The 23884-nt window shown below is 39.0% G+C and overlaps 1 pseudogene across 1 annotated transcript in view; it reads right to left on the reverse strand.

The window, feature by feature from the left end:
- Window positions 1–2219: 2219 nt before the first annotated feature.
- LOC309797413 (piwi-like protein 3) overlaps window positions 2220–23884 on the reverse strand; it is a 34860-nt pseudogene continuing 13195 nt past the window's right edge. Inside the window, exons 3-15 of the transcript in view lie at window positions 22856–22967; window positions 16548–16674; window positions 16223–16340; window positions 15388–15502; window positions 14032–14210; window positions 13518–13590; window positions 7662–7846; window positions 7433–7536; window positions 5376–5446; window positions 4863–5016; window positions 4036–4156; window positions 3036–3189; window positions 2220–2354 (exon numbers count right to left, since the gene is read on the reverse strand). The product of the transcript in view is annotated as a piwi-like protein 3 (transcript). The remainder of the gene's footprint in view (window positions 2355–3035; window positions 3190–4035; window positions 4157–4862; window positions 5017–5375; window positions 5447–7432; window positions 7537–7661; window positions 7847–13517; window positions 13591–14031; window positions 14211–15387; window positions 15503–16222; window positions 16341–16547; window positions 16675–22855; window positions 22968–23884) is intronic.

The following is a 23884-nucleotide window of genomic DNA, read 5'->3' on the forward strand; positions in this document are numbered from 1 at the left end:
CCACTTTCCCCTAGAAATATTTGATACCCAGTTTCCTTCATCTAATTTATAAAGGACTAGTAGGCTAATAAAGTCAGATGGTGTCCTGGTCACAATATTTCTATTCATCTTACAAAAGCAACAATTTTTTCTAATCAGTAGATTAAGAAGCCCAAGACCATATTTTTAATAACAAGACTGAATTCAGTGATTTTAACATGAATACCTTTATTGAATCACATTTTAAATTTATAATTCTAGACATTATAGTTTTGTGAATAAATAATATTTGTATTGCATTTATAAGAAATGTTCAGAAAGTTCTCATTACTTTGAATTTGTTCCAAGTGATTTTTGTAGCTCTCTAGAAATGTACTACCATAAATGTATTATCATAAATCAAATTCTAGCTTTAGAAAAGAATGTGTTATCTTTAATCATGGAGACCATATCCTATATTATATTTATCATTATTAGCAATACAGCTAGGTAGGACGTTACCTGGATTACAGTATATTTAAAAGAATTGTTTTAATTTTGTTTCTTATAAGATGGGTTCAAATTGCAAACCTAAATTGATTAACCTATAATCAAAGCAATTATATTGTTTTTAAACATATCCTTTTTGATGTATTTGAAGCCCCCTAACTACCCCACCTCAAAAAAAAAAACACTCTAGGAGTATAAGAGAACAAAAGTTTCACATATTGTTTTTTAAATAAATAAATAAATAAATAAATTAATTAATTATTTTTGGCTCTGTTGGGTCTTTGTTGCTGTGTGCGGGCTTTCTCTAGTTGCGGTGAGTGGGGGTTACTCTTCATTGTGGTGCACAGGCTTCTCATTGCGGTGGCTTCTCGTTGTGGAGCATGGGCTCTAGGCGTGTGGGCTTCAGTAGTTGTGGTGTGTGGGCTTAGTAGCTGTGGCTCGCGGGCTCCAGAGTGCAGGCTCAGTAGTTGTCACGCCCAGGCTTAGCTGCTCCACGGCATGTGGGGTCTTCCCAGACCACGGCTTGAACCCGTCTCCCCTGCATTGGCAGGTGGATTCTTAACCACTGAGCCACCGGGAAGTCCCTCATATTGTTTCTTAAGTCTATTTAAAGATAGTTTTAAGTGGAGAGAGAAAAAAAATGTGTCTGCTTTCAGGAAAAACATGATAGCTTCATTTAAACAACTTATTCAAGACTTTCTTCTGATGATGATACAGCTAACACAATAATGTCACTCTTAGACATGCACAAGAGAATGAATTAAACAGAAATGCTAACAAAGCCCTTAATTTACCTTCTTTGTGGAAAAAGTGACAAAATATTACATTCCTGAGCCACCAACTTTTAAATCGCAAAGCTCTCCTTACTGCAGCTCCACCAGAAAAAATTCAGATTCCCATGCAGGTACAAAGAACAAACTATTTCATACATAGGTTGTTTCTTTCATACAAAATATTACACACAAATAAATTCCCATTTAATTTTGCCACTTTTATGTCTTTGTTGTCCTTGAGAAAAAGGATGTTACAAAAATAAAGTAGGTATGATTTTCCAAGTAGAATTTACTTGTTCATAGATATATATATTCTCCATGTGACTAATGACCAACCTTTTTAAAAAAATTTATTTATTTATTTATTTATTTATTTTTGGCTGCGTTTGGTCTTCATTGGTGTGTGCAGTCTTTTCTCTAGTTGTGGTGAGTGGGGGCTACTCTTCATTGTGGTGCACGGGCTTCTCATTGCGGTGGCTTCTCTTGTTGCAGGGCATGGGCCCTAGAGTACGTGGGCTTCAGTAGTTGTGGCATGTGGGCTCAGTAGTTGTGGCACATGGGCTTAGTTGTGCCACGGCACGTGGGATCTTCCTGGACCAGGGCTCGAACCCGTGTCCCCTGCATTGGCAGGCAGATTCTTAACCACTGCACCACCAGGGAAGTCCCCCAACCTTTACAATTAGAGCAGCATTGCTTGGAGTACAGAATATTCAGGCATGTTTAATCATAAAGTCCTTGTAACACATTTGAGAGGTAAATTGTAAAACAAAACTCTCACTGTCAGTTCTCCCGCCTGGAGAAGAGAAGCCTCATGTTAAGTTAGTGGTAGTATTGAAAATAGCATAACACACTTGGAGTCTCATCCATGTCCAGTCAAGAATGGTTTTAAACTCTGATCGTGCATCTAGGAAAAAAATTTCAGATGTACAGATGCAGAATGAGAAAATAAATTTACAAATTGTGGTTTTCAACATCCCATCATGCTTTCTTCTCTATGTTAAAGGTAAAAGAGACTTTTGACAGAGATCCATGTGGTTCTTGGTGAAGACTCTGGCCCACCAGGTAAGCCAGCTTATGGGCATAATGGCAAGGAGCAGGAACTCGGATGATACCCTTTAGGAGAAAGATCAACTAAAAATTTTTTTTTACCTTTATATCTACTTTCCCTAAGTTTAAATTTTTATGGATATCCAAGGTTCAAAAAGTAGATTCAATTTTGAACAGTTTCACAGATCTGAAGGAAAATCAGTATCAAAAAATACCATAGCCATTATGGAGAACAGTACGGAGCCTCCTTAAAACTAAAAACAGAGCTACCATATGACCCAGCAATCCCACTCCTGGGCGTATATCCAGAAAAGATGAAAGCTCTAATTCAAAAATATGCATGTACCCCAATGTTCATAGCAGCACTATTTACAATAGCCAAGACACAAAAGCAACCTAAATGTCCATCAGCAGATGAATGGACAAAGATATGGTAGGTGTATACAATAGAATAATACTCATTCATAAAGAATGAAATAATGCCATTTGCAGTAACATGGATGGACCTAGATATTATCGTACTAAGTGAAGTAAATCAGAGACAAATATTATTTGATATCACTTACATGTAGAACCCAAAAAATAGCATACAAATGAACTTATTTTTATTTACAAAGCAGAAACAGACTCACAGCGACAGAAAACAAACCTATGGTTTCCAAAGAAGAAAGTGCAGGGGGGAGCAATAAATTAGGAGTATAGGATTAACAGATGCACATTACCAAATTAAAGAAAAAGAATACTTACTAAAAAAGTGTAATACATGTGGCATAGTATGTAAGTTAGACTCTGTACTGCATCTGGGCTCAAGTAAAGCATGTCATGGATGACATTATAATGAGTGGGAGTGCCAGTGCCAGTGCCTTCTTTCACAGACTGACTCACAATAAAAAAGTCATACCTAGAATTATAGAACATAATTGGTATCAAGCTTATTTTAGAAGAAAAACAATGTAGCAAACCTAGTCTTTGAAGTAACAATTTACAGAAATCTATGATACAGAGTTTCCTTTATATTTAGAAGCCTGGCTAAATTTTGAGCAATGATTTGCTAAAGCAAATCCACAAAGGACAGTGAAATCATTGACAATAACACTCATGGGATTTAAACTCACAAGCATATGCACTGATGCCTAGAGGCAGCAAACATCAAATTATCATGTTAGACATGGTCATAGGTAATGTGATTCAGAGATTTAGGGAAAGATCGGAATATCCATCTCTGCAAATCACCAGAATATATTCAAACTAAGTTATATAAGTGGTAAGGTTAACCAATTTATTGTAAATATTGAATGTTTATGTCATTTTATGTTAATTGTACTTTTCATTTGCTTTGTTTTCTTCAATCCTTTCATGCCTTCTACTAGAAAAATCAATGTTTCTGCCTTCAAATTTAATTCATTTCTCCCTATCAGTTGGTATGAATGTCCTGTTTTATTTCTTGCTGTGGTTTTGCATAACTTTCTTATTTGCATAATTCACTTAGAAGTCTAAAGTTAACCAGAAGTTCTAGCCTTCTTCCTAACAACTGAATCATAGAACGATCAATAAATATTTGTCTGTTTTTAAAATTCTCTGAAAAACAAAATGATTGAAGACAGAAAAAATTATCATCTAATATACCTATCATTTTTAACCTTCTTTAGGTCAATTCTTCCTTTCTCGTCCAAATCATGCAAACCTTAAAAAACTCTGTTACTATTTAAATAAAAAGGAATCTTTAAAATAAAGAAAGATGGCTTACCATTCCATCCTAGTCACCTCTAAATCAATAACTGTTCCTGGAGATGGATTGTCAAGTCTTCATCCTTTTCAATAAAAAATCTGATGTTTGTTTCTTCACCACGATGAAAGTTAGTCTGACACTTAAAAGATTAAGATCAATGTCACTCTGTTTGCTTTGCATTATCTCAGAAGCATTCAGAGTGTCAAAAACAGCCCACACATAGGAGCCATTAAAAGGAGTCTGCAGATGGTATCTCTCCACACACCCCAATTTTACTGTCTTAGCTCCAAGAGCCTGATTCAGGAAGTAAAGGAGGAGGTTTCTATTCATAGCCATTCAGATCCTAGGGGAAGCGTCCCTTCCTCCCAAAGTCAGGATTACTAGTACTGTCTGTGCTGGGCGCCAGGCTTCACTGACAAACAGGTGAAGCCAGAGAAGGGAACTGAGAGGAATCCCCAGTCCTGGGACGTACAGAACTCCAGGATAAAGGATCTGGATAGTACAAACCATTGACAGGCTATGTTCATGGATTTTTAGGAATATCTGAGGTTAGCAAGCCCTCCTCCATCAAGGTTTGGAAGGAGATTAGAAAAAGAGAAGAATCATGCGGTTCCATATGGGGAAACAACCTGCTACTGCAAGGCTTCAGTTCTGCTTTCTCCTCTGACATGGGCATGGAACACAAAGTGGGAAGGGTCTGTTTTTTTCTCCCCACCCATCCACTGAAGCCCTCTGTATCCAGCTTTCCAATTCACACATCACAACTGTTGTAGATATTTCCCCCTGCCCCCGGAAACTAAAATGTAAAGCTTACAAAATCTGCACTTAATGAGTAATATACCCACTTGTGTCCTCTGTAAGCATTTTCTAAGTAGGACTCCATCTGTTTTAGTTCTTGGTCAATCAGTGCTTGAAACTGTCCATCTCCCACTCCAACTCGATGCACAATGGTAGAATGTGGCAGAGATGAATTTTGTTCATACCAGAGCTTCAAGGCAGCTGAAAGGAAGTCAGAAACACATATAAATAAACCATAACTTGGAACAAAGTGGCCACTGTTTTTGACAACTTCTATGTTCATTTGTCAACATGGTAGCTTTCAGGACACTGCTTAAATCTTCAATCTAGTCCATACTTAACAACAGTATGAAAATTTTGAGCCAGATAATTCTTTGTGGTGGTCAGGGACAGGGAGTGTTGCTGTCCCATGCATGGTAAGACATTTAACAGCATCCCTAGCACTCTATCCCCATTGTGACAATGAAAAATGTTTTCACTCATTGCCAGATGTCCCAGGTGGGGGGACAGTATCTCCACCAGTATAGACTCAAGCCCTCCAGCTTCCACCAGGCACTGACTATGCAAACAGGTTGTCAGCCCATTGACAAGCTCCTGCCCCGATTGCTGGATGATGCATTGAGAGAACCACCTGTATGGAGAAAAATAAGCCATTAGTTTGGAAAACAAGATTAATTCAGAATCAAAATGATGAAATTAATCCATGACCAAAAAAAATTCACTATCAGTGGTTGAGGACCCAATTAAAGATCCATTCTTCATCCTGCTGTAGAGATCCAAGTATTGGTCTCTTCACATATCTTAGGCATTTTGTAACATTTTGCATGCACACAAAGAGTAAGAATGGAAACATTTGTTAACATTAACTACAAATTATACATGCTTTGAATACATATGACTCATATTGTTTCAGCTCCTGGGGAATTCCACAAAGTGCAAACCCAGTGTTTTTCTGGAGACTCCTACTTCTAGTTCAATGTCTTAAACAATGGTTCATCTATATGAATCTGCTTTGGAGGGAGCAGTTTGCTTCAAAACAGTAATAGCTATTGTGACCACTGCTCAATGTATCAAGTAAAATCACCTGTTTGTCTAGAGTTTCTATCCCCTTATTGCGTTTTTGTTTACTTCAGAGTATTAGGATGACCTGATAGGGTATGATGTATGTTTGCCTCTTCATCTGAATCTGTACTCCGATGGATGGGATCAGGTATTTTGGCTTTACATTTTCACTGCTGCATTCTCAGTATTTACACATAGCAAGTGCTCAAAAATATCTATTGCATGAATGCAAGCTTAACTTTTTACCTATTATCACAACATTTTCTACTAAAAAAGGCAGAGTAAATCCATGTTACTGTATTTAGAGTATGACTGGAAAAAAAAGATCCTTAAAGGATACTGTGGAATTATACTTGGTGGGCCACAAACAACATTGAACATAGTGGTGGTTTGTGACTGTCCCACATACCATAATGCACAAGAGAAGAATATGCAAACCCATCTGCACTATGGGTTTTATTTTCTACTCTAAGCACAGAAAAAAGAAGGTCCCTGGAGAAAAGGAGAATCATAGGCTATAGAAGCACATCTCCTTATTCAGGTACATTATATACAAATGTATGAAGACAAGATCTTATGATACCTACAGGCCACTAGGTATGTTCCCATAGGTGTCTTCACCCACGTATATCCTAAGTGCTTCCTCATGTGTCCCTATGCAGAGGCTCACTGATCAAATCCTGCGGTTGGCAGAATTCTACCTGTCCTCATCCTTGGAACTTGTGAACATACTGAGATCTAGCCCCTGTGATGATGTTATATGGCACAGTTGACTTTAGGATAAGGAGAGTCTCCAGATGGATGATATCCGACCTCATGAGCTCCTTTAAAATCAGCAAGTTTTCTTTGGCTGATGACAGAAGAGGAAGATGGAGAGATTCAAAAGAGAACAAGAGCACAGTGTGAATTGGCGGGTTGGAAGTTGGAGGGGAGGCAAGGAGCACATCAGAAGGAATGTGGATGGAAAGCTAGAAGCTGAGACTAGCTGTAGGTGACAGCCAGCAAGGAAGTGGGGTCCTCTGTCCCACAATCACAAGAAAATTGGCTCTGCCACATCGGCGTATGCTGGGAAGAGGATCCCAAGCCTCCAGGTGAGAATGTGGCTTCTGTGACACTTTTAACTTAGCCTTGGGACTTCCCTGGTTGTCCAGTGTTTAAGAATCTGCACTTCCTCCTCAGGGGGCATGGGTTCAATCCCTGGTCAGGGAACTAAGATCCCGCATGCTGCGCAGTGCAGCCAAAAAACAAAATCTTGGCCTTGTAAGGCCCTGAGAGCCACGCAGTGCCCAACATCTGACCCACAGGACTGTCCATGGTCATGTGAGTGTCGTCTTAAGCTGCCATATTTTGTCATAGTTGTTAGGCAGCAATAGAGAATGATCAGAGGCTTCCATACAGAATGTTCTGGGAGCCTGACTTTGCCAGAAGATCAGGAGAGCACATCTCTAAGAACAACTTGCCCATGGAGCTTGCCAACAATGTGTGTTAGGTCCGCCTCTCCTATCTGGCCTCCAGATAGCTCCCCACTAAACACTGTCTGCCAAAGCTTACCCACCGCATCAAGTCTGGATCGATGCTTGCCACAAATCCTGCGACTGACTTCCGTCGATGTACAATACCATGGAAACAATCGATAATGATGAACATTGCATTCTGCAACTTAAATTTTAAACCAGGTAGCAGCTTGAGTTAGAACACAAAGCAAATTTCCAATTAAATAGGACCTTAACAAATTCTACCAAAGACAGATGAAAGCAAGAGAAGGCAACAAAATCCCCACGTACTTCTATATCCACCTTCCAGAGGGCACCTCCTAGCTTGCAGTTCATCTGTAGGGCAATCTTTGTAGTGATGGTCTCTCTAAGGTCCGTTTCAACACACACTGGCTTGGAATCGGGTAACTGACACACAGATATCTTTTTATGCCTTCATAAATTTCTTTATTTTCAGTGGGCAGCAAGAAAAGGACCTTGAAAGAAAGCAAACATGACATTCCCCAAAATGCAAGAACACAGTGATGTGAGAAATGGATGCGTGTCGAGGAAGCTATATAGGTGGAGCACTGACAAAGTAGAGACTATTTATTAAATAGATATCTGAATCCATGAGGGTGAAGGGTCTAGAATCACACTGCATTCAACAAGTGTGAGTGTGAGTGTATGGAAGAGACAGGCTGCGAGACAGGCATTTGGCAATATGCATCGATCCTTTAAACTTGCAAAACCCTTTCATCCTAGTCATTCCATTCCCAGGAGTCATTCCATTTCCAGAAGTTTATCATGAAGTCAATATGGGTGGGTTAAAAACACAGACTGATCTATACCGTCCTCAGGACAGTCACCGTTGATGGGATGATGGCTCTGTGTGGGCACTTCCCAAGCATTCTACTTGATTCACTTAATTCTCTCACCAATCGACTGAGATAAATACTATTATCTGCCCCCACCAGCAAACAAGCTTGGGGGCTGTTATGGAAACTGCCTGATTTACAAGCAGCAGAGCAAGTTTCCAAACCCTCGCCAGGACCTTCAGTAGGACACTGAGCAGTTAGGAAGAGAGGCTACTGCTTGCCTTGTTTCTGACTAATGGGAAAAATCATCAGTATATTCTTTTGAACATAATGATGCTTATAGAAGTTTTTGGCAGACGTTCTTTATCAGATTAGGATAATTCTTTTCTCATTGTAGATTAAGTGAGTTTTTCTTTTCACATGAAGAAGTATGAGATTTTATTAAATGCATTACCTGCATGGACTAAGAAATATTCACCACACTATAATTCACCACACTAACCAGTTTTTTTGAAAAATATAAACAACCTATTTCGAACTTAGTGGCCCACTCTAGCCCATGGTGTTCTCCTAATATTTCCTTAACCACCAGCAAATCTCTAATAATGAACTCTATTTATTCCTAGTGTTGTTGAGACTTACTCTTTTTCTTTATTCTTGACAGTATCTAATTTTAACTTTTCCAAAGCTTTAGATTTATTTGCAGATTGTTTTCTATTTAGTTTCTCTTTTTACTGTTGATTTCATTCATTCTATTTTACTTTGGTTGACTTGGTTCTTGGTGCATTAAAATCCAGACTTCATTCCCAGTGTATTCGTCAAGGGCTGTTGGTCTCATTTCTAGTTTGCTGTGTCACCCACGTTTTGATGCCTAGTACTTATTTATATAGTCCCTCGGTTGTAAGAGTTTAATAAATTTCCATTATTCTCTCTAATATCACTGTTACTTAAAAAAATAATGGTTTCTTCAGGTGTACGTGGTTTAATGATTTCTAATTGTAATGTACTGTGGTCAGTGTATGTGGTCGATAGGATCCTGGTCCTACATTATTTGGCTAGGTTTCTCCAAGCCCAGTGTGATCAGTTGAAGACAAAGACAAAATGAACTTATAGATGCACTTTTAAAGAGCACCTAATCTTTTGAGTCCATATTTTATACACACACACACACACACATGCATGCCCACGTGCACGCACACATCTCCCTGTCTCTCCTTCCTCTCTCTCTCTCTCTCTCTCTCTCTCTCTCTATATATATATATATATATATATATATATATATATATATATATATATATGTGAGTAGGTTAATAGGTCAAGCTTTTAGGTACAAGTTTAAAATCTTCTAGATTCTGTTTTTTTTTTTAAATCTGCTGATCTGAGTTTCCTGAGAGTGGTCAGCTAATATTGTCTCCTAAAATTTCAGCTTCTGGAATAGCATGGACCTGTCTCCTCTTAAGAGCTATTCAAGCTGATGAAGATATAGAAACATGCCTGTTTCAGGCTCAGCCAGTTTAACAAGGCAATAAAGAATGATAGGATTAAGATAGGAGAGAAGTAGGGACCCAGAGAGGTGATCCCAGCAACTGAGGCTGCATTCTCTCCTGAGGTATCTGTCCATCCCAGTAAACATGGCTGAGAGGTTGGGAGGCTCTGAAAAGACTAACAGCCTCTCCTCAAAGAGGGAGAAGGACAGAAATCAAAGACCAGGTCCTGCCAAGGAAAGGGTACTCGTGTTAAATCTTGAGCCTACCACTCTAAACAGATTCGATTTATAATACTATGCTTTAAAGACATGAAGCTATGAGAATGTTCCAGCTGATGGTGGGTGTGTACCACCTTGGTATAACCATTTAGAAATCTGATTAGCAGCATCTAGTGACAAGGAACATTCTTCTCCCAGGTACATCCCAGCAGAAATGCATACATATGAGCACTAAAGACAAGTACAAAAGTAGTCATGATAGTAGTCATGATTATTTGTAGTAATAGCAAAACTACAAATATCCCAAATGTTTGACAATAGGATGCATTAAGTTAAAAACAATGGGTTACTATCTAGAGCAAGAGAACAAAAAACTACAGCTACACCCAACAAAGATAAACCTCAATGCTGAGCCAAAGAAAAACCAACACAAGACTGAAGCCACATGGCTCTTTAGGTAAAGTTCAAGAACAGACAACATTAAGCTATGGTGATAAGAAGTCAGGGAAGTAGTTTCTTTCGTAGGATAGTGAGTGTGAAGGGGACAAAGTGAGCATCCAATGAGATTAAAAGATTATGATCCATTAAATAAGAATCCATGAGTCTGTGTTTACATAAGTAAGAATGAAGAGCTCTTCCTTATAATAAAATATCAACTAATAAATATAGAAGGGATATTGGAAACATAGACATCACTATTTGGTGAGACTATGTTAACTAACAACTGTTTCAGACAAGAATCCTCAATGGATGCTAAAATTAATGAGTGAAACTTCAATGAGAAACAGAACATTTGCATAGTCTCAAAGTGTCGCACCATAATAACTTTAATCAATTACAAAGGGATAAAACAGTAACTTTATAATGGTGAAACCTACCAGACCTCAACTTAATCAAATGAGCAAAATTACAATGACCAGTTAATACAGCAGAAACTAACACAACACTGTACATCAACTAAACTCTAATAATGATAAAAAATTATTACATGGAGAGCTGATGACTTAAACCATGAAAAGAAAAAAAAAAAAGACCAGTTAAATCAACATCATGGTCTTCCAAATATGATGGATTTAGTAAACCATAGAATACTTCTGTGATATTCTGCAAGAATGCATTACCTGAATCTAGTCATAAGGAAATGGGCAAACCTATATTGAGGATTGTTCCATAAAATAACTGGCCAGTACACTTCTAAAATGTCAAGGCCATAAAACCCAAAGACAGATTGAAGATACTTCCCAGATTAAAAGAAGACTGAAAAAGCCTGTTGGTTAGATGCCTCAGGTGACCCTTGATGGACCAAAGAATTTATTTTGCTGTAAAAAGGAATGATTGGAAGAATTTGGATTAGGGGTATAGATCAGATAAATGGCTCAGGAAAAAACATATATATACACATGTAACTACTATGAATAATGACACGTGTATATATATATACATATATATGTATATATAGTGAGAAGGAAAGAATGATTATATGTAGGTAGATATAGAGAGGGAGAGAATGATTATAGGAATGTGCTAAAATTTACTGGTTGGGAAATCTGGATGATGGTTATTGAGAGATTTGTACTGTCTTTGCAACTCTTCCTGTAAGTCTGAAAATATAAAGTGAAAAGAAAAAAGTTTTAAAATATTCAGGAAAATAGATAGTGGAGGTTTTAGATTGGATTGGTGTGTACTCATTTTTAAACAGAAAATTTGTAAAAGATTCTCTATTTAAAATAACAGGGACTATGTTCACAGTTGCCATTTTTACTGCCAATATCTGATTTTGAGGAATAGGTTATTAATGTTATGTGTAAGAGGGCTATTTTTATTCTTTTAGCCTTAAATTATTAATACAGTGCTAGATTGCTTTTCCTTCCTGGTTTTAAAATTGTCTATAGTTTACCTATGCTTTTATTTCCTCTATTTCTGCCTTACTCCACCAGCTCACACGTTTATAGGAATTAAATTCTTTACTATTCCCAAACTATGTGAGTACTTATGAACTCTTGGTAGTGTTACCACCAATTCATATTAATATTTGGGAAGTTAATGTTTAATTTGGGATATAATATAAATATTTGACTTGATGTCTTCCCATCACATTCAGTGGATTACCTTACACAGCCTGGTTCTGGCCCCCACCCAGCGCCACACAGCGTTTGAAATTTGTGAGCCACATGGCTTCACCCCTGCTTATATACGAGAATTCCCCTCTGTTCCTGGTCTAGGGAGACTTACATTTGTGCCAGAAGATGTTTTACACATAATTTCCAGTTCCTATTTTATTGGTCATTCCCAGTTGTTTGGAATGCATAAGATTGTAGGCATGCTCTCCCCACCATTTGAAAAGATACCTTAAAATATTTAAGGGACTGCCCTGAATAAAAGATATTGTTCCAAAAAGCAAAACTAGGATAAATTAGTAAAAGTGGGGCAAATTCCCATTCAAGTTTCAGATAAACTTTCTTAAGAGAAATTCCCACAATTAGAAAGGCAGTCTTTCACTTTCTAGGCAGATGCTAAATGAACAAAGAAAGTCATGTGATGAGTTGGGATGCAAACCACCACCAAGGCCTCTTGAACTCCATTCTAACACGTGATGCTTTGCTGAGTCCCACCAGAGGCTTCCTTGACCTAGCTGAGCATTTAAGGCTACAGCACCAGAGAAGCATGAAGCATGGCATTCAATCAAAGTAACAGGAAGCAAGACACAGATTTAAGAACAGGATTTCAAAAGTAAGACATTTCATTTGAGTATAATAATGGCTCACAGAAGGTATCCTTCAGAGTAGCCTACAAGGTTGCTTGGTAGAAGCTGAAAGGAGAGAAAAGTCTAGGCTCTATGGAAAAGACAAGAGGAGGAATATCCTGGTTTCAGGATCAAGAAACAAAGATCCCTTTTAAGAGCATCCTGGGGACTTCCCTGGTGGTCCAGTGGGTAAGACTCCACGCTCCCAATGCAGGGGGCCCAGGTTCGATCCCTGGTTGGGGAACTGGATCCCGTATGCCACAACTAAGAGTCCACATGCTGCGACTAAATGACCCTGCATGCCACAACTAAGAAGCCCACATGCCGCAACTAAGACCTGGCACTGCCAAGATAGATAGATAGGTAGATAGATAGATAGATAGATAGATAGATAGATAAATATAAAGAACATCCTGGATGATGAGGGAAGAATGGGAGATGAGTTTGGGAAAAGAATCCAAGGAAGAAAGGAAAAAGATGTTGCTTTAGTAATTCAGATACAACGTAGTGACAACAGATGGGAGAAAGGAAAAATCCCAAGAAAAATACCAGACAAAAGAAAGAACACTTACTGGAAGAGAACAGATCATAGACTTTGCAGGTTACAGCTGGAGAGAGAAATGATGAATGTGTGCCTACCATAATCCATATTACTTAATATTTGTATGGTGTTTTTTAATCTGAGACTTAAAAGATAATTCTAAGTCCTCAAGCCTAAAAGAATGAGCATAACATGGTGATATTAAGTAGTAGCTTAAACCCCAAAGTCTGTATTCAGCTACATTATAGGGGTAAATTTATATTTTCTGGCTGGTTTAGGAAACCAATGGCAACATCCAAATTCTAAAATACATACAAATGCAGCTCACTAAGGACGGGGCACACATCAAATAGACACTTACAATCTGTGTTTTTTGTGAAGCATGTTTTTCAAAGGTGCTTATATAAGAATGGACTGTATCATCTGCTTCAAGCCTAGAAAATAAGTATTTCATCTATACTTCAAAAGTAATGAACAGTGAAACATGTCACATTTTATACAGCCAATGAAACATGATATAAAACAAGGCAAGATAAACTGCCAAGGTAAGTATTTCAGTTGAAGGTTTTTAAGACAAAAACAAGTTCAATTTTTGGAAACAAGACTGGGAAGTAGTTTTTGCTATTCCCTCCTCCCCCGTCCACTCATATCAAGTTGCTAATTCTCATGTCTTCAAGATGTAGCCCAATAGCCAGAAATCCATAGATCACAAAAGCCTGATTTAATATGTGTGGGCTGGAGCAGACTTTACTTTTTTGCTTACACACTTTCAGAGTTTGGATAACGTGACAGATTCCTACAATTTAAGAAGTTTTTCCACTTTCAAATTGCCAGCAATCGATTTTGAAATTGTAGATAATTTCTGCTCTACTTACAGTTTTGCATTTCTGACAATTATGCCCATTTTGGGTGTGATTTTCTGTAGATTCTGCTGAAAGGTAAGGGCTGTTCCATAATTTCCCTTAGTGTAGAGTATTAGCCAATGATCCAGTGACATTGCTCTAAGTACAGGTACCCTTGTGTTTCTTGACCAATCTTCATTATGGTTGTCAAACTGGAAGAGAATTCCAAGACATGGTATAAAACTTCATTAAAAAAAAAGAAAACCAACATCATCTAATATGCAAAGGCAATTATCCATTTACAATCCTTTCCACTGTAAATCTGTGCTATCTCCCATTGAAACATTACCATTTTAAACTTCAGCCATGACAAGATTTTTTAAGTACTTTAAAAATAAGTTTATTATAACTAATGAATACAAAAGCTGACATGTTTTCAAACATGTTTGCAAAAAAAGTAAAGCCCTCCCTTGTTACCCCTCCCCACAAGATACAGAGTAAGAACTTGGACAGAGTTTTACATGAAATCTAAACATGAAATTCTCATTTGTCAGTTGATCCTGAAAAGCTCCAACACATTATATTCTAGGTAAAGGTCCATTAAAATTAAGAAATCAACAAACCACTTGCTTTCTACTGTCATTATAATGCTCATTCAAAATGCTGAAGGACAAGAACAGGTAACATAAGATTGCACGTGACAGATATTCAAAGTTCACGGATCTATGAAATCACGAACAACTGAGATGAGAATCCTGGGGGTGGAATTAAACGCTGACTTAAAAAGGCAGTCCAGGTCTTCCCTGGTGGTGCAGTGGTTGAGAGTCCGCCTGTTGATGCAGGGGGCACGGGTTCGCACCCCGGTCTGGGAGGATCCCGCGTGCCGTGGAGTGGCTGGGCCCGTGAGCCATGTCTGCTGGCCCTGCGCGTCCAGAGACTGTGCTCCACAGCGGGAGAGGCCGCAGCGGTGAGAGGCCCACGTACCGCAAAAAAAAAAAAAAAAAAAAAAAGGCAGTCCAAGGAAATCTATGTACATTGTAGTCTTTCACATCTGGTCTAATGTCAGCTATTTTTCCTTAAGATATAGGTTAGTCACACTAGAATACCATGGGTTATTATGATTTTAGGTATTTGACTCTTAAGGATACATTTGGAAGATCATTTTACTATGAGAGAATGTGCACAATACTAATAAAGATATAATACAGAGTCTACTATATGCCAAGCATGTTACCTGTATTCTTATTAAATGATGGCTTGTCCTCTCATATGGAAATGACAGGTAGTCTGAAAACAGCAGTCATAGTTATGACATGACCGAGTTAGTTCCCCTTTGGGTTGTTACTAATTTGACCCAACTTTGACGTGACAATTCTGCAGCTGTCTTACAATTCTTCTTCCTTGATGAATTCTTACATCTTGCAAAATTCTTCCAGAAAAGAATAAAAACTCTGTCTCAAGTTCCAAATTCCAGTCTCGAAGCTCCTTTTGCACAGTATTATTTCTGAAAGAAAAAATATTTCCACATGCTCAAATCCAAGAAAATATGCAGAGGCAATTATCCATTTGCAAAACACAAGTCAGTGTTCCTCTCATCTAAAGTTCCTTATTGCTTGTGTTTTGTGTCAAGATGCTACAGGTAAACTCCCTAAGACTCAATCTTGTCTTTGTTCTCACATTTGTGCAGACACTTAGAATCTATTTCATTCTTAGCCCCTCTTGGCCTCCTCTGACACTGCAATGACAGAAAAAAATAGAGTTGCACCTCCCCACTCCCCAAATATCACTTTCTTCCCAATCGTCACTTTTTTTTTTTTTTTTTTTTTTTTTTTTGCGGTACGCAGGCCTCACACTGCTGTGGCCTCTCCCGTTGCAGAGCACAGGCTCCGGACGTGCAGGCTCAGTGGCCATGGCTCACGGGCCCAGCCGCTCCCCGGCATGTGGGATCTTTCCGGACCAGGGCACGAACCGTGTCCCCCACATCGGCAGGCGGACTCTCAACCACTGTGCCACCAGGGAAGCCCCAACTGTCACTTTTTAATTGAAGAATCTGAGATGCCAAGTGATCCACACAGGTCTCCACTTCACACACACAGAAAAGTAGCACTTACCCTGTGCAGCTTGCAGGATCTTAGTTTCCTGACCAGGGATTGAGCCCAGGCCCTCAGCAGTGAAAGCATGGAGTCCTAACCACTGGACAGCCAGGGAATTGCCACGCACTTACTCCCTTAAAGCATCCATGAATGTTAGCAATTTATGCTGCCTTCTACCTGGATCCATCCTCATATAGGTGGACTACTCTCTCATCATTCTGTAGTCTTTATGCAGGTCATCCGTTAAGCCTTAAAAAAAAAAATCCGAAAGATAACACTCCAAACTAGCAAGAATAGATTTCTATTAGAGAAAACTTAACTGTTGTATCCGGAAGAAGAAGAAAATCAGAGAGAGCAAGTCTGGGTCATGTGGAGTCTTGTGAAAATCCTGTAAAGTAATATTGGTGACTTTAAAGAAGGGCTCTCTTTTATGAAAATGGTATAAATCCACAGTACCTGTCAGGTGGCATAGCTCAGGAACCAGCATTATAGGTTGATGGAGTGTGTCCTGTCGGCTCATTTTCCATTTGCCCTTGGTGATCAAAAGTGGCTGATTTAAGGTAGTGACCACTGTACCACAGTGCTGTTCAACAGAAAAACGAACACTGGCATGCCTATTAGCAAAACCTTAGTAACATCAAATAAATAGGTACAAAAGTGCATTTTCGGATCACAAATGGAGGCCTAGAGGTGTGGTGATATTGTTTCCCCCAGTTTAAGAAAGCCTCCAAAACACTCTTAATATTCTCTTAATTTGATGTCCCAGGGATCACTTATAAACATAGATGGCCAAGGAGAGTAGAACACCCACAAAACATAATGGAATCATTGTGCTACCCTTTTTATTATAGATGTAGATGGGTGAGACTTGTGTAGTATGTTTTTCTCACCACAGTAATGCCTTGAAAGTTTCTAAAACATATTGAGAATTTTCAAGAGGATTCCTCTACTAATGGGGGACAAAAAAACCTGGCAACTTTTTAGAGTGGCAATTCCAGATCTATTCCCAACATTCCTCTTACTTTATTTCCCCTAAACCCTTAGTCTCTGCTTCCAGTAGGGAAAGGCATCTTCTAAGACATCACATACAGAAGTTCCTATCCCTAAGGCAGCAAATTCTTGTACAACAGAGTGACTTTACTCCCCAACACAAAGTGGAGATTCTTTGTAGATCTTCCTAAGCTGCTTATTAGCAAGGTCCTCATCAATAAGTTAACCACATGAATTCTGGTATCATCTGTCATTTAAGCATCTGAGAGCTTCAAAAGGAGTTCCAACTTTGGGCAAGAAGACTTCAAATCGAGGTTTCATGGCTCTTTTCTTTTCAAGCTGGGTGGCTACTATTAATTCTCATGCTATTGTTGCAGATTATATATTTTTTCCTTCAAGCACTGTAGTTATTTGAAGGCAGCTAAGATTCACCCCCTATTTCCTTGTCCTAGACCCTTCTTTAAGGAGGGCACTTGTGCAGGTATATACATGCATGTAGAATCATGGCATCATTTTAAGCTTCATCCACAGCTCCTATCACCCAGTTTATCAAAGCCTTTGGACATGCTCTTCCTCCTATAGAGAACTTTAGAAATCACACTTCCCATTTCTTATAGCTTTTGTAAAAAATAAACAAACCTCTAGGGAGGGTGGGAGGGAGATGCAAAAGGGAGGGGATATGGGAACATATGTATATGTATAACTGATTAAATTTGTAAAAAAAAATAAAAAATAAATAAAAATAAAAATAAAAAAATAAACAAACCTCAATTAAATAGAGTCAGGAGACCAGAGGGGGAGCTCTCTCATACCCTGCCATGATAGCAGAGCCCAACAGGAAGAAGAAAGACTTCTCTTCTTCCCAGGCAAGACCTTGGCCAATGAAAAGCCATGGTCTCTTTGTTTACTAAAGCCCTTCCAACTTTCTTTTCTCTTCTATGAAAGGGTTCTCCTGTCCTCCTCAAGTGGGACTTGCACATGGCTCACCAGGGTTGCAGACCCCAAATTGCAATTCTCCACTGATCCCAAATAAACCCATCTTTGCTGAAGAAGAAACCTGCAGTCTATTGTTTTAGGTCCAAAAAACAAATCAGTCCTGTTGTCCCTATTTCCATTATTTGAAAGGTAGGATTGTGCCTACTTTCTAATGCCTCATCTATGAATTCAGCAGTTTTTCCCAGATCTCATTATGAGACTCTTATGAGACTCAGCTCCTACCAGGGCATCCTGAGACTACCCTAGTCATTCAAATATTTCAGCACATCCATTTCACTCAAGTAAATCTGCTGGAACCATTTTCTTATGTTTACATGTAAGACTCTATATATCAACACATGCTGAGAAGGTAGTTTGCCTTAATGTGACACACTCTCTCAAATTATTACTAATTCCACTACTCTCTGATTCTAACATGCATGAATTATCTATTACAACCTATGTGTATGAACTACTATGTGTCAGTCATGGTGTAAGGTATAAGAGATATGTATTGCAAAGAGCAGAATCATAGCTCTCCTAGTCCTATGAAACTCATAGTCTATTGGGGAGGGGAGAGATTTATAAAAATCACCCAAATATATAATTACAAATTGGGATAAGTGTTATGAAATACAAGTACATAACAGAAAAGGGTGACCTCACAGAGGCCTGATGTTGCAGGTCAGTGTATGCATGGGAGGGAGGGGTACTGTTGGGATATCCAGAATGGCTCTTTTTTAAAAAAAATTATGAAGTATTGTTGATTTACAATACTGTGTTAATTTGTGCTATATAGCAAAGTGACTCAGTTATACATATGTATATTCTTTTTCATATTCTTTTCCATTATGGTTTATCACAGGATATTGAATATAGTTCCCTGTGCTATGCAGTAGGACTTTGTTGTTGTTCCATCCTATATATAATAGTTTGCATCTGATAATCCTAAACTCCCAATCTTTCCCTCCCCGACTCCCTCCCACTTGGAAACCACAAGTCTATTCTCTGTACCTGTGAGTCTGTTTGTTTCATAGATATGTTCATTTGTGTCATATTTTAGATTGCACATATAAGTAAATCATATGTCCATCGACAGATGAATGGATAAAGAAGTTGTGGTGTATACACACACACACACACAAGTGAATATTACTCAGTCAGAAAAAAGAATGAAATAATGCCATTAGCAGCAACATGGATGGACCCAGAACGGCTCTTCTTAATCAAAGATCTTTGAGATAAAATTTGTAGGATGAACAAGCAAACATCAGCCTAGGTGGAGGAATCAGCACACATAAACTGAGAAGGAGAGAGGTCCTTAACTCTCTCACAGCCTCACCTCCCTTACTTCCCCAGCTTGCATTCCATAGCCTGTCACAATCACGTCCTCACAAATGCCATTCATTCCTTCACTATGCCTTGATCATGCTACGTTGGCAAGTCTCAAACCCTGGTAAAACCCAGCTGTCTGTTCTGCCCATGCAACCAACAACCAAACCCTGCTGACTGGTTCTAGAGTTAGTCTGCCACAATCTAAAAGGGGTGTTCTGTTCAGATTCCCTAGTTATGCTTCCTACCCGTTCAAAAAACCAGCATTTCACACTTTCTCATCTCTTCTCAAATCTGCTATACATCTCCCTCATCGCTGCCCATCAACTAACTCAGCCAATGGTCTTGCTTCATACTCACTGAGAAGTGAATGTCTGAGGATTCAGACAGGAATACACTTATATTCTGCCCAGTGTTTGCCTTCTCTCTACACATATGTATGTTCTTCTTGCCCTCTGATTACTATGGAGGATGTGTCCTGCTCCAGAAAAGGGTCTGTAATCTCTACTACAGCTATGGATTCTAACCTCTTCTTTCCTTCAGGGATTTTGTTCCTATCATTACCCCTCATTTATCTTGCCTTCCGTATTAACAATTTCTCCTTCTCTAGTTATACCAGGATAAACACACACTGTAGTATTCTCTGACTTAAAAAAATCCTTCATCTACATAGCATTTCTCTTCCCTTCTATGCAAACATTGCTAAATTTTTCCTTCAGTACCCTCCACCTGGACTTCAATGCCCACCATTACACAATTTGCTCTTGGCAGTGAACTCCATGCTATGAAACTCAATATACTCTTCACTGTGTATTTTTCCCCCAGCTCTATTGAGGTATAATTGGTATACAAAAATCTGCCCATAATGTGTACAGTTTGGTGAATTGGGGCATATGTATACGCTCTCATTTAACCTCATCTTAACATTCTACAGAGACGCATATCTTTCTTTCCTGAAATATTACATTCTCTTGGTCATCTATATATTCTGCCTAGGTGACTGCATATCAAAATCCAAGACTAGGTAAGAGCTAATAATTCCCAAAATGAAAACTCCAGGCTTTACACCGTGGGACTCCAGACTCATCAGCATGCCCAAAGAGCATACTTTTTTTACCCCCTTTGGCAGAGAGATGATACTGAACTCACCACATCTGTACACGAAAGAAAAGAGTGTCCACTTAGGTAGGTTCAGGCTATAGGACTGAATTTTAACAAAGAAATATGAGTGAAAGTAGTGCATTAGCCTATCACTTTCAGTCTAAGGGACCTAAGAGCCAGTATGCTGCTTCTACCTCTTTTCTTCTAACATGACAACCTTGGAGTCCTCTTGTTGAGATGGTAGAGCCACAAAATGGTAACAGATGAGATCACTGAGTCTCCCTGACTCTCATTAGACTTTATTCAAGCCAGAAATAAACCTTTTAAAATTAACTTACTGATATTTCAGGTTGCAATTCCATCTGTGCCTATCTCATCCCAGAACAATCTTATTACACTTATTACAACCAAGCCTTCACTATGTCCTCTCCATTTTCACCCACTTCTCCCATCCTGCTCCAGGCCACCATCATCACTTAAGTCAACTGATTTAATAACCTCCTCACTGGTTTTCCTGCCTCCATTTTTACCCCCGTACAGCCCATTCTCTGTATATTAGACAGAAATCTTACAAATATCTACATAATATGATTTTTTTTTCTGTATGCGGGCCTCTCACTGTTGTGGCCTCTCCCATTGCGGAGCACAGGCTCCGGATGCACAGGCTCAGTGTCCATGGCTCACGGGCCCAGCCGCTCCGTGGCATGTGGGATCTTCCCCGGACCGGGGCACAAACCCGTGTCCCCTGCATCGGCAGGCAGACTCTCAACCATTGCACCACCAGGGAAGCCCTACATAATATGATTTGACAATAAAATCCAATTTACTTCTCTAGAGAACACTCCAGCCTAGTTTGGGCTCTGGGTACACCATGCCCACCCCAAAAATAGTGCCTTTGTTCTACCTCTTCTCCCTCATCCGTACCTAGCTCGCTCCTTGCTGCCATTTACATATCAGCTTCACAGAGAAGATATCCATGACCTTGCAGACTAATAGCCACCAGATGTTCTCCATAGTACCACCCAATTTTAATTATCTCCATATCCCTTATAACTATTAGAATAGTTTTCTTCTCGTTTGTCATCTCTCTGTCTGCCATGAGAATGCAAGTGCCTTAAGAGCTGAGAACTAAATAGTCTTACTAATGTATACCCAAGATATACAATAGGCACTCACTAAATGCTTTTGGGATTGAATGAACAAGTAATAAGTGTGGAACACAAATGAGGATAATGTCATAATAACCCTCCCTTGAAGGGATGTCAGAGGGTTATGTACCTGCAATTGTTCCAAGTAGCTATGTTTTGACTCCCAGTATAATACAAGCTTTCTTAAAAAAAAGCATCCATCTATAAGTTCTTTCCATTTGCCACAAATATCTGCCATTCCTTCAATTACCTTTCTCTCATCTGCTAAAGCTAGAAAACCAACCTCACCAACTGGCCTGAGTTTATTTGTGAGCACTCAAATTAAAAATAGAGGAGGGAGGGCTTCCCTGGTGGTGCAGTGGTTGAGAGTCTGCCTGCCGATGCAGGGGACATGGGTTCATGACCTGGTGTGGGAAGATCCCACATGCTGTGGAGCGGCTAGGCCCGTGAGCCATGGCTGCTGAGCCTGCGTGTCCAGAGCCTGTGCTCTGCAATGGGAGAGGCCACAACAGTGAGAGGCCCGCGTACCGCAAAAAAAAAAAATTAAAAATTAAAAATTAAAAAAATAGAGGAGGGACTTCCCTGGTGGCACAGTGGTTAACAATCCGCCTGCCAATGCAGGGGACACGGGTTCGTTCGGTGGTCCGGGAAGACCCCACATGTCGCAGAGCAACTAAGCCACCACAATGAGAAGCCCGCGCACCACAATGAAGTGTAGTCCCTACTCGCCGAAACTAGAGAAAGCCCGCGCACAGCAACGGAGACCCAACACAGGCAAATATAAATAAATAAATAGAGGAATCCATGAATTATGAGATTTAGCACATAACAGACATCATCTCAGATTGTAACTGGTCATTTTTTCTCCTTTTTGAACCAAGTTCTGTAGGGCTGAAACTCCTACATAAAGTTCTCATTTCTGAAGTCTTACCATATTTTATTTCTACCTAACAATCCATCTACATGGTCAAAACATCCATAGCCACTTCTAAGCCTGACAGGGAGGGCCATCTTGGAGCCATTCTAATTATGTGACATTACCCTATACACAAAACACTGAATACATGGATAACAGATATAAGCCACGCTATAATACCCCAAAAGGAGAATATATACAAATACATATATATGTGTCTAACTAAGACTTGAGAAATATACTTAATTGTATAACATGAAAAATTTTAAGACAAATATGTTTGAAGAAATAAAATTTCATAACTCCCTGTAATAGTCTACAAAGGAGGTTTCACTGCCATCCGATCTTGTAAATGTAGAGCTGGGAGACTTCTCCCAAGTAATACCATCCACCCTATAGGTTCTGTTGTCATACCTGTGGAATAAATGTAATATGTGGTATTATTCCTGACGTTATTGCATGAAACCATGTAAGAAAGAAGTGGTTTAAAATCCTACAGGTAATTGCAGGATATATATAGCTTTGTTAAGATTAATTCACATAACATGCAATTCACCCATTTAAGTGTGCAGTCCAATGTTTTTTAGTATACTTACCGAGTAATGCAATCATAACGCGATTTTAGAATATTTTCATCACCCAAAGAAGAAACACCTGAACCATGAGCAGTCACTCCTTGTTTCCACCCAATTCCCCCAGTCCTTAAACCACCACTAGTTTACTTAGTGTCCCTATGCATTTGCCTACTCATCACATTTCATATAAATTGAGTCAAATAATATGTGATCTTCCCTGACTGGCTTCTTTCACTTAGCATAATATTTTCAGGGTTCATTCATGCTGTAGCATGTATTGCTACTTCATTCCAGTTTATTGACAAATAATATATCATTGTATAGATATACCACATTTGTGTTTATCCGTTTACCAGTTAATGAACATTTGGGTTGTTTATGCTCAAGCTATTATGAATAGTGATGTTGTGGACATTCATATACCAATTGTGGTGGATATGTTTTCATTTCTCTTGGGTATATAAGCTGGAGTGGAATTGCTGGGTCGTATGGTAATCCTATATTTAGCACATTGAGGAAATGCCAGACTGTTTCCCAAAGAGGCCATACATATACCAGCAGTGTATAATGGTTGGTTTCAATTTTTACACATCCTTGCCAACAGTTGTTAACATCTTCCTTTTTAAATTTTAGCAATCCTAGTAGATAGGAAGTGGCATTTCATTGTGGCTTTAATTTGCATTTCCCTCATGGCTAATGATGTTGAGCATCTTCTCATGTGATTATTGGCCATTTGTATATTTTATTTGGAGAAAT

This window comes from Mesoplodon mirus, assembly GCF_964341445.2.
Source record: "Mesoplodon mirus genome assembly, contig: HAP1_SCAFFOLD_513, whole genome shotgun sequence".
In the NCBI taxonomy this organism is placed as follows: domain Eukaryota; kingdom Metazoa; phylum Chordata; class Mammalia; order Artiodactyla; family Ziphiidae; genus Mesoplodon; species Mesoplodon mirus.